Raw genomic sequence first — 15,462 nt, 5'->3', positions numbered from 1 at the left:
TATATGTTTCTTTGGATCGAGAAGATGATCATTATGAGACTCAAAACATTCCTGTCTTTTCTTTTTTCGAGGACAAATGGATTATTGAGGTGTAAAGATGGGTTCAAAACCAAAATCACCTGCTATCACTGCTGTTTCTTCAAATCCTTCAACTGATCATCGATATCGAGGAATAATATATAGTTTCTTCAAATCCTTCAACTGATCATCGACATAGAGAAATAATATTATACAATTGTGGTTTTCTGTTAATTGCCAATTTGACTAATTACATCTTCGTTTACAGATGTCTTGCATGTATCACAAGGTATAATAGTCGTCGTGCGTCCTCAGTTAAAATGTACGACAAAAGTACAACATTTATGGTTACATCCATATTAAAATGAAGGTAAATATACCAAGATATTAAAATACAATTGTACAGTCCTAACTTAATAATGCCTGTGAAGTTTTCCAACAAATCCGAACTGTAATTTTGAAATATTATAGCTGAGAATGAAAAGAGAGTACAAAGATCAAATTCAATGAGTGAAAATGCACCAGTAGTTCTCTAAGCTGAGTTTCTTCCCTGAACATGACTTGCTTACGAAGCACCAAGCAGCCTTGAACGGATCGCGGAAATCAAATATACAGTACAGATGGATTCAGAGTGTGCTTTCCAACTTTTGTGCAACATTTTCCTTTGATAGGGTGGAGTTGTCTTCACAATCTGGGTTAAATAAAAAGGAGTGACGTCAGTGTTAAACAGCTTTCCTTCTTGGAGAACAATGGTACAAACTCAGATGCATTTTATCAAGTCGAGGTCATTCTCTTCGATAAATTCATTCAGAAGCTGAAATATGTGCTCTCCTACAGAACAGAAAGTCTTCATGGGACATACCCTCAAACTCGTATCTAACGTAAACGAGCAAATTGGCCAAATCGACTACAGACTCATCTAATTGCAGTGAAAAACATCTGCTCATCTTAACGCGCTCTATCAGTGTACTTTTGATATAATCCTTCATTTCAATAATTCTATAAATGACTGTGTCTTTCAGGGGGAGGGGGGCAGCAGGTCGAGCTGTTTAGCAGCTTTTTTTCCACACATAATACGTGTCAGCTCTTTTGCCAACTGTAAATAAGGTTCTTCAAAAATAGTGTAGCTTACCTGCTTTAGCAATCCGCAAGCTTTTTCCGCGTTTCCGTTTTTATTTCCGTATTTATTTAAAGTTTTTATTTCATGCGCATGGGAGCGAAACACAGAGACGCTCGGTGTATTTTTCTCAAATTCGAACAGTTCTTAAATATTTTTCTATCACGCTTTCGTGTGCTCACAAGATTGCCTGCGTTCGTAGCACGTATTTCTATGCATTCCTGTGTTTACAATGTTGGCATTGTTCCAAAATCACGCTAATTCTCCTTTCTCCCTATTTGCTGGAGATACAATAGCTTTTTTTAAATACAATTGGTCACTTGCATCCGTAGCACGCATTCCTATAGAGTGGTATAGAATTACAGAGTATCTCTTGTGTCCACTGAAGTATTAGCACGCACTGTATCGTAGTATGTAGGCTGCGTATTCGACAAGTATTAAAATACAAAATATGAAAACCCGTCCCGATTTTTCAGTGCACACTACACAGTTCCAGGGTCATTTGGCGTACCACCTGGTGGCACTCCACGTACCACTGCCGGTACGCGTACCACAGTTTGAGAACTACTGATCTACAGTATCTATAAATCTCTTACACGTCGTTTACAATGGCTTTTCAACTAATAGCCCGTGCAGGGATCAAACCCTAGCTGTTGGTACAGTACGAGTTGCGTAAGGCTCTGTAACGCGCAGATGAGAAACTAACCTCTGCTTCTTCATTATATACACAGTGAGCTATATATGCGAGCTTACTGCCTCCTACGGGCTCTGTATTTGATTGCGGTACAAGACCGGCCGTGGAGATAAAGTGAGACGGGTGTGTACATTAAAAGGCTCATAGTGTCCCTGGGAGGGCTCAAACCACCACCCTTTTGGTTAACAACCGAACCACAAAGACTCATGTACAGCTTAACACTTCTCGGTCTCAGTGAAAGTGATACACTCCGTAAAATTTCCAGAGAAAATCACCAACAGCGGCCGAGATCTACTGGAGTTTTTTCATTCTATACTGCGATTTCTGAAGGGTACTCTGTGAAAATACGAGTTTTGACGAGAAGGGATGGACATATAAGGTCAAAAGGCTTGAGGAATTGAACCTTAAGGTGAAGACTGCGGGTTCAGTAGCAGCAGAACCTGATCAGTATCAGTTGACTCCGATATACTTTGAAAATGAACTTGGGGATTTAGAGTCAGACGTGCTACCGTTGCACCATGGGGTACTTAATTAAAAAAAATAGAAAAAAAATCAGTGTTCCTGGATCTGTAATTGAGAACAACACCTGCACAAGAGCTGCGCAGGAAGAATAAAATGTGGTCTGTGAAGAAGAGACTCTCTTCGGAGAGCTGCGCTCTTCACAGGAGATTTTTTTTTTTGTGAAGCTGATTTGTCTCCTTTGGGAAATTCAACAGTTCTGACAACCGTGACTTCGTGGCGCAACGGTAGCGCGCCTGACTCCAGATCAGAAGGCTGCGTGTTCAAATCATGTCGAGGTCAGCTGTTACTTTTTCAGGTTCTGCTGGTCCTGAACACGGAATTCACCCCATGCAGTTGAGTTCTATCTGTACACCACATAGATAATCAAAACAAAATAGAGCAGTACAGGACACGCAGTGTGGAGCTCACACAGGCTTACAGTCTCCAGCATTGGAGTGGAGGGGAAAAAAGAACTTTGTTTTTTTTTTTTTTAAGAGAAAAGGCACAGTTCACATCTGCTTAACATCACGTCCAACTTTAGAGACAGCTACATCAGATAATGGAATCCCAGAAGTTTCAGATAACTTTTTTTAATACAGGTTCAAGCAAACCTGAAAGTTAATGAGTTTCCGGACACTTTTGTTTTATTAAAAAGTGTCTGAAGCCTGAAACTGTAATTTGAGAACAAAACCCGCTATTGGACATTAGCAGGTGCTTTTTGTAACGATTTGCTATTTCATGCTGGAAAACAAAGGAAACAGACCCAACGTTTGCTTTCAGGTGCGGTTCATTACATAATATACATCTATTACTGAGGAGCTTGAATAAAATTTACACGAACCAGGTAGAAGTCGAACCTACAATCTTATGATCCGAAATCAGACGCGTTGTTTATTAAACCGCTGGCATTTCACATGACCTGAATTCCCCCAAAGTGTGCTCAGCGCCGCTACTAGTCATGCACCGCTCCGTCTAAAATTTCAAAGTGAGAAACATGTGTTTTCTGATTTTTTATGAGTTTTAAAATATAATCTCTTTAAATCAGACAAGGGGTTTATGTTTCGCACTGAAATTCCGATTGACTGAGAATTCAAAGAAAGACTGTTTTCTTCCACAACACCGTATAATTATCACATCCACCAGACTCTCCAACCTCTCCAGATCTTGCTGGTCGAGCAATTGCTCCGATAAATTAGGTCACGTATCATGTTAAATCATTTCTTCTCAACACAACATTTCCTGGTGCACGTTTTCTCTATGAAAAAAAGATATTTTTCCGTTGCACGATTTCTCGTTTTCTATCAAAGCGTACAGAAATAAAAAAGAAGAAGAAATAGTGTCGCAAAAGAACTCTGTCGCCCTTGGGAGATGTCAAACGCATTGGACATGAAAATGGCAGATAAAAGCCAGTTCTCTTCGTTTCTCAGTGTCGGGGCTGCTACTGTATGTAAAAGAGGCAATTTGCTCTGAGCGCAGGTTCAGCGCTTACTGAACGCAGATGTCTCAGAGCGGTGTGTCCAAGCGGCTGTAAAAGGTGATGGTTGTCCTGTCACCGTAGCCTAGTTGGTTAAAGCGCTTCTCTATTAAACAAAAGAACCGCGGTTCAAATCCCAGCCGTGTATTTCTTCCTATCTTGTGGTACATAACGTACCATTTCGGACTATCACAAAGGGCTTGATTTCGTTAAATGCATGTATTCATTTCCTTTCTGGAAAACTTGTATTTCAAGAAATTCACACAGCTTGCGAGAAATTCAATTCAATTCTTGATTATCAGTGCAGAAGAAATATTGCCAGCTGGCAAAAAAATATTTTTTTTTAACCGGAAAGTTGTGATGTGAGACACGAACCCACCATTCCGTCTGTGTGGCGCATTCGGTTGTTAACTGAAAAGTCGGTGGTTTGAGTCCACCAAAGGATGGGTTTCTGTTGCGATGTAAACATTGTCTTCGCAAAGGTCGATTGGATTTCTCAGCGAAACCTTTACCATTTTAATATTTGCAGGAAATGCGAGTGCTTAACACGTGTCAGAATCACCGGGAAATGTCCAGTTACTGTATGCCCAACATCGCAACTCCCCAGAAAACCATATTCACCCAAGAAAAGAGTTGAAGGATCTGATGAGGTTAGTTATGAAAGTTATGAAAGGAAGTTGATGTGGAGCTGTTAGCCGTAAAAACTCCTTAATGTCCTTAATGTCTTTGATGTTGTCATCAGCGATAAACTGCATTCAGCAAAGATAAAAAGAAAATTATCTTTGCTTACTGCCCTGTCTTTCTCACACCTGAAGAAGGCTCCACAGCCGAAACATTGTGATTCTTTTCTTCTCTTTTCAGCTGGAATAGTCCTTTACTTGTTCCTTTGCAGCCTACGCATGCTGACGCAGCTACCCACCCGATATCTAACATTCTATAATCACAACTATGAATGTCCACTTTGGGTATTTTTTCCATGATTATTTATTATTATTATTTATTCTGTCATTGAAGCATATTTTATGTCATACTGAAGTGTCATAATCACTGAAAAAATATTTTTTTCATTTAGAAAGTAAGAAAATGATAAATCACTAGGAATTGCATTTAGCCTGTTCTGATCTAGATTTTCTATATACTTTAACATGCCATGTTCACAATGTCACAACTCATAAATGAAACAGTGAAGTGTTGTAATTACAAATGTACATAGTGCCGGGACATTGAGATGTTTTGGTAATGAGGAAGGAGGGACATGCAATGTCAAATTTATAAAACGCTACAGTAAAATTTCTTGTATTTCGGGATTATGAGAGCCTGTTACATTGTGTCTCACACCTCAGTGTCAGAATTTTGAGACATTTTTATAACCAGGGGTAGGTTCATAGCAATAAGCAGAAAGTGCGATCATCCTTTGCTCATCCTCGGTTAACCATATATTCTCATATGCCATGTTCTGAATGTCCCATTTAAAACTGCTATATTAAAATTAAGACTTTTTATGATCAGAAGGCAAGGTTGTGGTAAATATGCATAAAGTGAAAGTGAACTTATGTTTTGCCTTTGTCTTGTTATTGTGAGTTTTGAAAATTGGTTTTCAATTTTCTGAAATGTGTTTCACACAAAAATGCAATTTGGATAGTCACTACTTATATATTCCCCTTTACTGAGGATATGTACAGTAATCCATCCCGATTAGTACTTTTAAAAATTACTGTAGAGAGCCATCAGAAAGGGAATGAAAACTTGCATTAAACAAAATCAAGCTGCATGTAATCATCCATAGTGATACATTTTGTAAGACAAGACAAGAAGAAAGACACTGCTGGGATTTGAGCGCAGAATCTCCTGTTTAATAGGAAAACACTTTAACCAAATCAGCCAAGATGCTGTCAGAGTATTAACATCATGTCTGCATCAGTGATTACAGCTGACTATCGCTGGAGGACAGTGAAGTCAGCCTGCATAATGAGGGGGAAGAGACTGACCTCTGTGATGCACTATAGAGTTACACTAACCTTCTATCCAACTGTTCTATGCTGCATTCTATCCTAGTGGTAAATATTGGTTTCCGTGCGTGTAATATTGTGAGAATGTGTAGAATGTTGTGATCCTTTTCCCCCAGTGTCACCCAAATTGATACACTGTGCTTTGGCAATTCTTCAGGCGATATTGTTAAGAGGAGCTCAGTTGAATTAGTTTGCGTATATAAAGTATTTATTTTCCCTTTAATCCTTTAAAACATATTACATTTTCAAAACATTGTATCTTTCTTTCTACTAATTGTAGCGGCAATGCTTGTTAATAAGACAGAATAAAGTGTTGCTGTGCTTTCCCAAATGAGGCCCCATCTCTCTCTTCATCTCTGTGGTGCAGCCACAGAGAAGCTATTCAGGCAGGCTGATTTAAAGATGTTTTCTTTTGATAAGGGACAGCTCCCAAATGGGGATGCATTTAGCTAAGCCTGGCTATCATGATCAATGGTCATCCATTGGCGCCTATCTGTCTAGGGAGTGCCAGATGGACATCTGGACTGCATTCCTAAGTGTCAGGAGTAAGTGACTCATATCTCACCTTGATCAACCAATCAGGGACTGGTAGGGCAGAGTAACCCACGTGGGTCTCTGATGCCCATGAAACTTTCATCCAATGAACGAGCTGAAGTTCCTCCAGGTAAAAACAGGCAACACAGAGCTCCAAGACTATTCTAAAGGGAATTCAAAGGAGAATTCCAGGGCTGTGAGATAATTCCAGGGCGGGACGGCCCAGGAGCAGAAAGGCTCCCAAGGGCAGAACATTCTCGCAGCGCGCCTCCTGACCATCCTGAGACTCAGCCTGGACCACCACGGAACGGCCAGTGTGTCCAAGTGCTAGAACTTTCCTTTGTTCTAAGAGTCGAGAGCGGAGGTTGCCAGAGAGTAACCAGAGGATCCACCCGAGGTTAGCACCAGCAGCAGGCCTGGTGAAAAGGTCAGAACTGTGGACAGCTGAATCACTATTCAGAACTAGCGCTTCATCAGGAACGAACTGGTCTTCTTCCTGACCTGCTGGGACTCACAGTCATCTTTTCTCCTGTGCACAAACTTCGCTAGTTTCAGCCAAAACTAACTAGCCAGTATTCAGAGAGCATCAGCAGCGCACCGTCACAAGCCGCACAGCACAGCCTGGCACGGAGCCAGAGAGTGCGGATTGGACAGCAACAAGCCTGCAACTGTTTCTTTGTGCCCGCAGGAGATCTGAATCCCCAGAGATCGGATGAGTATTCAACTTCACTGCATTACTGCTCCAGAATTCTATTGTTATCCCAACCAGTTGATATCAATGTAATTCCTAAGAGTTATGTACTTGTTTTGAGTATCTAATGCAGAAGTTGTAACCAAGTTAAATTACGAAACGGTCTAAATGAATGATATACCGAACGTATGTCCTCTTGATATGTGTAACTCTTTGTAACTGAATGAATATATATCTTTTGTATTCTGATAACCCTTACGATAAGATCTGTTTGGTTTACATGCATGTTATATATATTAATGAATGTATCCTCGTGTATTAGTACCTGTGTGTGCGTTGTTTGAGTTATCTCGCATGGTTGGATTCTGAGACCATTAAAAGAATCAATTTTGTGATTAACTGCCACAATTAATAATTGTCCCAGTAAATGCCCAAACCCCTACAGAACTGGTGCCTCGTGAGAGCACACTACAACAGTGTGTGATCTCCTGTCCCAGCCTGAGGAGCAGACACCGAACCTGTCTCTCAATAATAATAATACAGTGTGTGATCTCCTCTCCCAGCATGAGGGACAGACACCGAGCCTGTCTCTCAATTATAATAATACAGTGCGTGATCTCCTATCCCAGCCTGAAGAACAGACAGTGACCCTGTCTCTCAATAATAATAATACAGTGTGTGATCTCCTGTCCCAGCCTGAGGAGCAGACAGCGAGCCTGTTTCTCAATAATAATAGAACAGTGTGTGATCTCCAGTCCCAGCCTGAGGAACAAACAGTGAGCCTGTCTCTCAATAATAATAATAAAGTGTGTGATCTCCTGTCCCAGCCTGGGGAACACTGAGCCTGTCTCTCAATAATAATAGTACAGTGTGTGATCTCCTGTCCCAGCCTGAGGAACAGACAACGAGCCTGTCTCTCAATAATAATAATAATACAGTGTGTGACCTCCTGTCCCAGCTTGGGGAACAGGGAGCCAGACTCTCAATAATAATAACAGTTAGGAACAGTGAGTTTATCTGTCAATAATAATAATACAATGTGATCTCCTGTCCCAGCCTGAGGAACAGTGAGCTTGTCTCTCAATAATAATAATACAGTGTGTGATCTCCTGTCCCAGCCTGAGGAACAGACAGTGAACCTGTCTCTCAATAATAATAATACAGTGTGTGATCTCCTGTCCCAGCCTGAGGAACAGACAGTAAACCTATCTCTCAATAATAATAATCCAGTGTGGAATGTCCTGTCCCAGTCTGGGGAACAAACAGTGAGCATGTCTCTCACTAATAATAGAACAGTGTGTGATCTCCAGTCCCAGCCTGAGGAAAAGTGAGCTTGTCTCTCAATAATAAAAATACAGTGTGTGATCTCGTGTCCCAGTCTGAGGAACAGACAGTGAGCCTGTATCTCAGTAATAATAATAATACAGTGTCTTACCTCCTGTCCCAGCCTGAGGAAGAGACAGTGAGCCTGCCTCTCAATATTAATAATACAGTGTGTGATCTCCTGTCCCAGCCTGGGGAACAGAGAGTAAACCTATCTCTCAATAATAATAATCCAGTGTGTGAGCTCCTTTCTTAGCCTGAGGAACAGACAGTGATACTGTCTCTCAATAATAATAATCCAGTGTGGGATGTCCTGTCCCAGTCTGAGGAACAAAAAGTGTGCTTGTCTCTCAATAATAATAGATCAGTGTGTGATCTCCTGACCCAGCCTGGGGAGCACTGAGGCTGTATCTCAATAATAATAATACAGTGTGTCATCTCCTGTTCCAGCCTGAGGAACAGTGAGCTTGTCTCTCAAAAATAATAATACAATGTGATCTCCTGCCCCAGCCTGAAGAACAGACAGTGAGCCTGTCTCTCAGTAATAATAATACAGTGTGGGATCTCCTGCCCCAGCCTGGGGAACAGACAGTGATCCTGTCTCTCAATAATAATACTCCAGTGTGGAATGTCCTATCCCAGTGTAGCGGCAATGCTTGTTAATAAGACAGAATTAAGTGTTTCAGTGCTTTCCCAAATGAGGCCTCATCTCTCTGTTCATCTCTGTGGTGCAGCCACAGAGAAACTATTCATGCAGGCTGATTTAAAGATGTTTTCTTTTGATAAGGGACAGCTCCCAAAGGGGGGTGCACTTAGCTAAGCCTGGCTATCATGATCAATAGGCATCCATTGGCGCCTATCTGTCTAGGGAGTGCCAGATGGACATCTGGATTGCATTCCTAAGTGTCAGGAGTAAGTGACTCATATCTCACCTTGATCAACCAATCAGGGACTGGTAGGGCCGAGTAACCCACGTGGGACTCTGATGCCCATGGAACTTTCAGCCAATCAACGAGCTGAAGTTCTTCCAGGTAAAAACAGGCAACACAGAGAGCCTTAAGTGTAGAATTCTGTGGACTTTTCTAAAGGGAATTCAAAGGAGAATTCCAGGGCAGGACGGCCCAGGAGCAGAAGGCTCCCAAGGGCAGGACATTCTCGCAGCGCGCCTCCTGACCATCCTGAGACTCAGCCCGGACAACCACGGAACGGCCAGTGTGTCCGAGTGCCAGAACTTTTCTTTGTTCTAAGAGTCGAGAGCGGAGGTTGCCAGAGAATAACCAGAGGATCCACCCGAGGTTAGCACCAGCAGCAGGCCTCGTGAACAGGTCGGAACTGTGGACAGCTGAATCACTATTCAGAACTACCTCTTCATCAGGAACGAACCGGTCCTCTTCCTGACTTGCTGGGACTCACAGTCATCTTTTCTCCTGTGTGCAAACTTTGCTAGTTAAAGCCAACACTAACTAGCCGGTCAGTGAGCATCAGCAGCGCACCGTCGCAAGCCACACAGCACAGCCTGGCACCGAGCCAGAGAGCGCGGATTGGACAGCAACAGCCTGCAACTGTTTCTTTGTGCCCGCAGGAGATCTGAATCCCCAGAGATTGGATGAGTATTCAACTTCACTGCATTACTGCTCGAGAATTCAATTGTTATCCCAACAAGAGTTATGTACTTGTTTTGAGTATCTAATGTAGAAGTTATAACCAAGTTCAATTACGAAACGGTCTAAATGAATGATATACTGAATGTATGTCCTCTTGATATATGTAACTCTTTGTAACTGACTGAATATATACCTTTTGTATTCTGATAACCCTCTCGATAAGATCTGTTTATATGCATATTCTATGTATTAATAAATGTATCCTCGTGTATTAGTACCTGTGTGTGTGCGTTGTTTGAGTTATATTGCATGGTTGGATTCTAAAGCCATCAAATGAATCAATTTTGTGATTTACTGCTACAATTAATAATTGTCCAAGTAAATAACCAAACCCTACAGAAGCATGCAAGAAAATGTGATCATTACCTATGGAATTTCCCACCAGCGTGGAGTTTGAATTCACAACCATGAGACTCAGTGTTCAAGAGTCACAGAAGAGGTCAGCCTGGTCTTCAGTTTGCCAACGATAAGCTCCGGAAGTGCTCCTCTGTAAAGCAGATTGTTCGGATCGGTTATGTGGGACGGCACTTCGATACTAAGATCGTTTGCAGCACACGCATGGTTTCCCCCTTCACGCAAGAAACATAGACGAAGGAAACTCTCTTGTCTTGGGCTGCTGACTCCCGGATTTAAAGCGCTCTGGGTGCCAGCTATGTCTCTAACAAGCACACTATAAAGACAGGAATAACACTTTGCTCACATCACGCATGGAATGGCGAGGCTACTTGATCCAATATTATCTAGTCTCACCTCATATGGTGCCGATTCCTGGTTTTCATTTAAGAAAGAGCACTGCAAACACCGTAAAGAGTGCAAAACGTGTGATGAAAGAAGTCTTTTCCCCCCTTTGTCTAAAGCAGAACACAGCGGAGTCATGCCGAGGGTTGTGAGATCAAGATTTCAGTGGAGCACTGTCGTCTACGTCTTTAGCTACATGAGTTGGACATCCTCTTGTACAGGGAAAGCAGATTGAGATCCTCTGACATGAAAAGTGACAGATAAAAGCCATTTCTCATCCTTTCTCTTAGTGGTGGAACTATCGCATGTAAATGAGGCAACTTGCAAGGCGAGCAGGCTCGGTGCACACCGAACGCAGATGTCTCAGAGCAGTTGAGACGTGTCCAAGTGGCTGTCAAAGGACAGCACTTTGCCGGCGCCGTGGCTTAGTTGGCTAAAGCGCCTGTCTAGTAAACAGGAGATCCTGGGTCCGATTCCCAGCGGTGCCTTTCTTCCTGTCTTACTGTACAGAATTTATCCTTATGGGCAAATCCCATGCCTTTTAATTCAGGTGAATGCAAGTGTTCGTTTCCTTTCTGGAACAACTTGTTTTGAAAGAAATCTATACAGCTTGCGAAAGATGAAACACAAATCTTGCTTATCAGTGAAGAAGAGGTACTCCCAGCAGGCCAGCTAATACCAGCAAAGTTTTTTTTTCACCCTAACCCAGAGAATGGAGAAAAGCGAGGCGCCTGTGGCTCTGCAGTGTAATCAGTTCGCGAGTTCGGCGGTTAGCTGAAAGAGTGGTAAATGGAGCTCGCCCCAGCCCGTCCTTATTCTTTTAAAGAGGATAAAAAATTAACTTCGCCGCCATTACTACCAGCTTTAAAAGACTGCCATGGGCACGGAAAAAAACACACTACAGATGACATTTCTGGAACCGAAGCAGAGATTCCTTTACGAACCAACTGATGAAGCTCAGCCAGTGAATACTGTTAACAGAATGTGAAAGCACGATCAACTTTGTAACTGCAACCACAGGAAAAACAGCAAGAAGCAGGCTCCATTCCCCATTTAAATCTGTCGTGCGAGGCATGCTTTTTGCACGCATGAAGTAAATCCCACGATTGCTTTTGAACTTGGACAAAGTACTTCCAAAGGAGCGCTATGCGCAAAGATTTAACAAGCTCAACCCCCGCCGAAGATTTGGTGTGAAGAAGCAGAACATTCAAGTTTCACAGACAGAAGCAGCATGCCAGCACAGCCAACATTAAAACGGAGGGCACACTACGATTTGCATTGACACAAAAGTGATCTGGGCAGACATCGTTCCCTGCATAACGCAAAAAGTGACAAAGCGCTTTTGGGTTGAGAGGACGCAAGAAGGTTTTTGTTTTGTGCCTTGATGTCAAGCTGAGAAAGTATCTTTAAACACTTTGCTTAGTTTCTCGAGAGACCGCCAAAAAGCAGTTTCCTTCGTCTGAAGCCAGCTGAAAGGGGGACTCAACAGAAGCACCTGGCAGCGGTGGGATTTGAACCCACGCCCCCGAAGAGACTGGAGCCTTAATCCAGCGCCTTAGACCGCTCGGCCACGCTACCCGCTGTGCACTGTCTCTTTGTCTCATTACTTGCCCGGAGGAAGCCAGGTGGGTTTTGCTCTTGTCGCCCGAATTAGTGGCGTTATGACCGTGGAACCGACTGCACCTGCTTTTTCTGAGATGCTTCCCCTCTCATGGCGAGATCTCGACTTCTTTAACACCTCTGGATAAAGATCTTCTGTGGAGCAGGTTTCAGACCTCTGCGTACAGCACCCTTGATGTCATTTTATTTTTACAGCAGCCGCATCCGGAAAGTTGTGTCTTTTACGTTTTATTTGAACAACAAAACTACATACAATACAAACAAGAGCACATATAACGTATCAAGAAAATCATTAAGGGCACATGCTATAATACAATGACACTTTATGAAAAACAATTACACAAAGGTATTCGGGTTTGCTTGAACCTTTAAAAAAAAGTGATCTGAAACTACCCAGCTTACAATCTCTGAGGTAGTTGTCACTAAACTCGGACGTGCCATGTGCCTTTACTTTTGTAAAAAACTGGTATCGGGAAAATTAAAGTCGAAACCCAAAACAGTAACATATTTAAGAGTAAATGCCTCCTAATAGGTAGCAAGCGCTCCTAGTTAGTAAAGTTGTTTGTGTCCCAGCCTGTCACGCGGGAAACCGGGGTTTGATTACCGACGGGGAGACAGCTAGTTTTTTTATGATCAGATTCCAGTCTTTAATGCTCTGTGTGAGAGTTTACGTAACTTTTCTTTTTCTCACATTTTCTGACGACTATTCCGAAGGAGCGCCCTATCAACTCCTAATACTTTTCAAAAATCTGCCTGCATGTTTGATTAGTTTTGTTTTACTTAGAAAAAGTTCAATATTGATCATAACTAAAGAAAATTATGATCAGAAACAAAAACAAAATGTTGAAGATGCAACTCGATCTTGAATCAGAGCTGGGTGACATGGGCTTCTGTTCTGATATGGTTGTACGAGAAACAGGAGGAATCTCTTCTCTCCTATGGAACATGAGCTGAATCAGGAATGAGACATGTCATATATCAACGCATGACCTACATCGTAAAACTAAAATAAAAACTAACATTAAGTTATCAGAGACATCCATTTATATACAAACAAGAGACAGACAAAGCAATAATTCTACATTAACTTGTCCTGCACTGATCAGACTAATTGAAATGGTCTGATTCAGAGCCTGTGCAGCTCGTGCTAATACAACAACGACAGTATTGAACCCTCAGCACCATACTGACTACTGAGCACAAGTTCAGCTGCTCTCCAGCTTTGTTACGCACGTTTTTTTATTGCAAATGGAGCTGATCTCCAGACGGTACAGTGTTAGTCAGCAGCCTCTACTAGTAATACATCGCCCCTGTCCAAAATCTCTAGGTAAAAAAACACATTTTATACATTTGTCTGTTTAAAGATATAATCTCTTTAAAAAAGACAAAGGGTTTGTGTGTCAATTGTTTCGAATTAATTTCGAACGCAAAGAAAAGTAGTTTTCTTCCAAGAAATCACACATTTGTCGCATCCTCCATACTATACTTCTCTCTTGTAGTAGTAAAGCATTTTGATTTAAACTGAACAATATATTAAATGTTTCATCTATACACTTACGATTAACATAGGCAGCCTTGAACGGATTGCGGAAATCAAATATACAGATGGATTCAGAGTGTGCTTTCCAACTTTTGTGTAACATTTTCCTTTGATAGGTCGGAGTTGTTTTTAAAATCTGGATTAAATAAATAGGAGTGACGTCAGTGTAAAACAGCTTTCCTTCATGGGGAACAACGGTTGTGTTCCATATTTCTAATTATTTTGGTTTCAAGATAGCAATTTAGTATGAAACATAAAAGCCAGCTGGATAAATCTGTTACACGTCATTTACAATGGTCTTTCAACTAATAGCCCGTGCAGGGATCAAACCCCAACTGTTGGTATGAGTTGCGTAAGGCTCTGCAACATGCAGATGAGAAACTAACCTCCGCTTCTTCATTATATACACAGTGAGCTATATATACGGGCTTACTGCCCCCTACGGGCTCTGTATTTGATTGCGGTACAAGACCGGCCATGGAGAAATGAAGTGAAGAGGGTGTGTTCATTAAAAGGCTCATAGCGTCCCAGGGAGGTCTCAAACCACCACCCTTTTGGTTAACAACCGAGCCACAAAGACTCATGTACAGCTTAACACTTCTCGATCTCAGTGAAAGTGATACACTCCATCTTAAAGGAAAATCGCCAACAGTGGCCGATGTTTATTGGAGTTTTTTTTCATTCTATACTGCAAAGGGATGGACATATAAGGTCAGCAGGCTTGGGGAATTGGACCTTATGGTGAAGGCTGCGGGCTCAGCATCAGCAGAACCTGATCAGTATCGGTTGACTCCAATATACTTTCACAACTTAACTTCTGGATTTAGAGATATTTACCTTAGTGTCGGTATACTAAGATGTTTTGGTAACGAGGAAGGAGGGACAAAGTAAATTGGCAGAATGTGTGCTATATTGTTGACTAGAAGTCCTCACATGCCAGAGGGTCAATATTAAAAAAAAAATGTAACAGTATAATCTCTTGTACTTCACGATTTAATAGTGTCTGTTACATTGTGTCTCACACCTCAGTGTCAGAATTGTGAGACGAGTTTGTAATCAGGAGGGAGGGCCATAGCAATTCAGCAGAAATTGCATTCATCTTTTCCCAATGCATTCTCACATGCCATGCTCAGAGGGTCATATTTTTAAAATGGTATCATAAAATGTCCTGAAGTTCAGGATTTTGACAGTCTGTTATATTGTGTCTCACACCTTGATGTCAGAAATATGAGACGATTTTAAAATCAGGAGGGAGGGCCCTAGAAATATAGCAAACATTGCATTTACCATTTGACAATGTATTCTCTCATGCCATGTTCAGAGGGTTGTATTTAAAAAACGGTACAGTACAATGTCCTGAGGTTCAGGATTTTGATAGTCTTTTCCATTGTCTCTCACACATCTGTGTCAGAATTTTTAGACATTTTTATAACCAGGAGGTAGGTTCGATCACCCTCTGCTCATCCTCAGTTAACCATATAGTCTCATATGGCATGTTCTAAATGTCCCATTTAAAACTGCTATATTAAAATTTCTTGT

General features: G+C 41.7%; 3 non-coding genes across 3 annotated transcripts; 2 read left to right on the top strand and 1 right to left on the bottom strand.

Moving 5' to 3' along the window:
• The first annotated feature begins 2,558 nt into the window (after positions 1–2,558).
• trnaw-cca (transfer RNA tryptophan (anticodon CCA)) lies at positions 2,559–2,630 on the top strand. The gene has a single exon. It is a non-coding gene; the product is annotated as a tRNA-Trp (tRNA).
• Positions 2,631–11,177: 8,547 nt separating this feature from the next.
• Positions 11,178–11,251, top strand: trnat-agu (transfer RNA threonine (anticodon AGU)). The gene has a single exon. It is a non-coding gene; the product is annotated as a tRNA-Thr (tRNA).
• Positions 11,252–12,259: 1,008 nt separating this feature from the next.
• trnal-aag (transfer RNA leucine (anticodon AAG)) lies at positions 12,260–12,341 on the bottom strand. The gene has a single exon. It is a non-coding gene; the product is annotated as a tRNA-Leu (tRNA).
• Positions 12,342–15,462: the final 3,121 nt, after the last annotated feature.

This window comes from Lepisosteus platostomus, chromosome 5 (genome assembly GCF_059453375.1).
Source record: "Lepisosteus platostomus isolate fLepPlt1 chromosome 5, fLepPlt1.hap1, whole genome shotgun sequence".
Taxonomy (NCBI): Eukaryota; Metazoa; Chordata; class Actinopteri; order Semionotiformes; family Lepisosteidae; genus Lepisosteus; species Lepisosteus platostomus.
The sequence above is the reverse complement of the archived record's forward strand: the minus strand, read 5'-3'. Positions and strand labels throughout refer to the sequence as shown.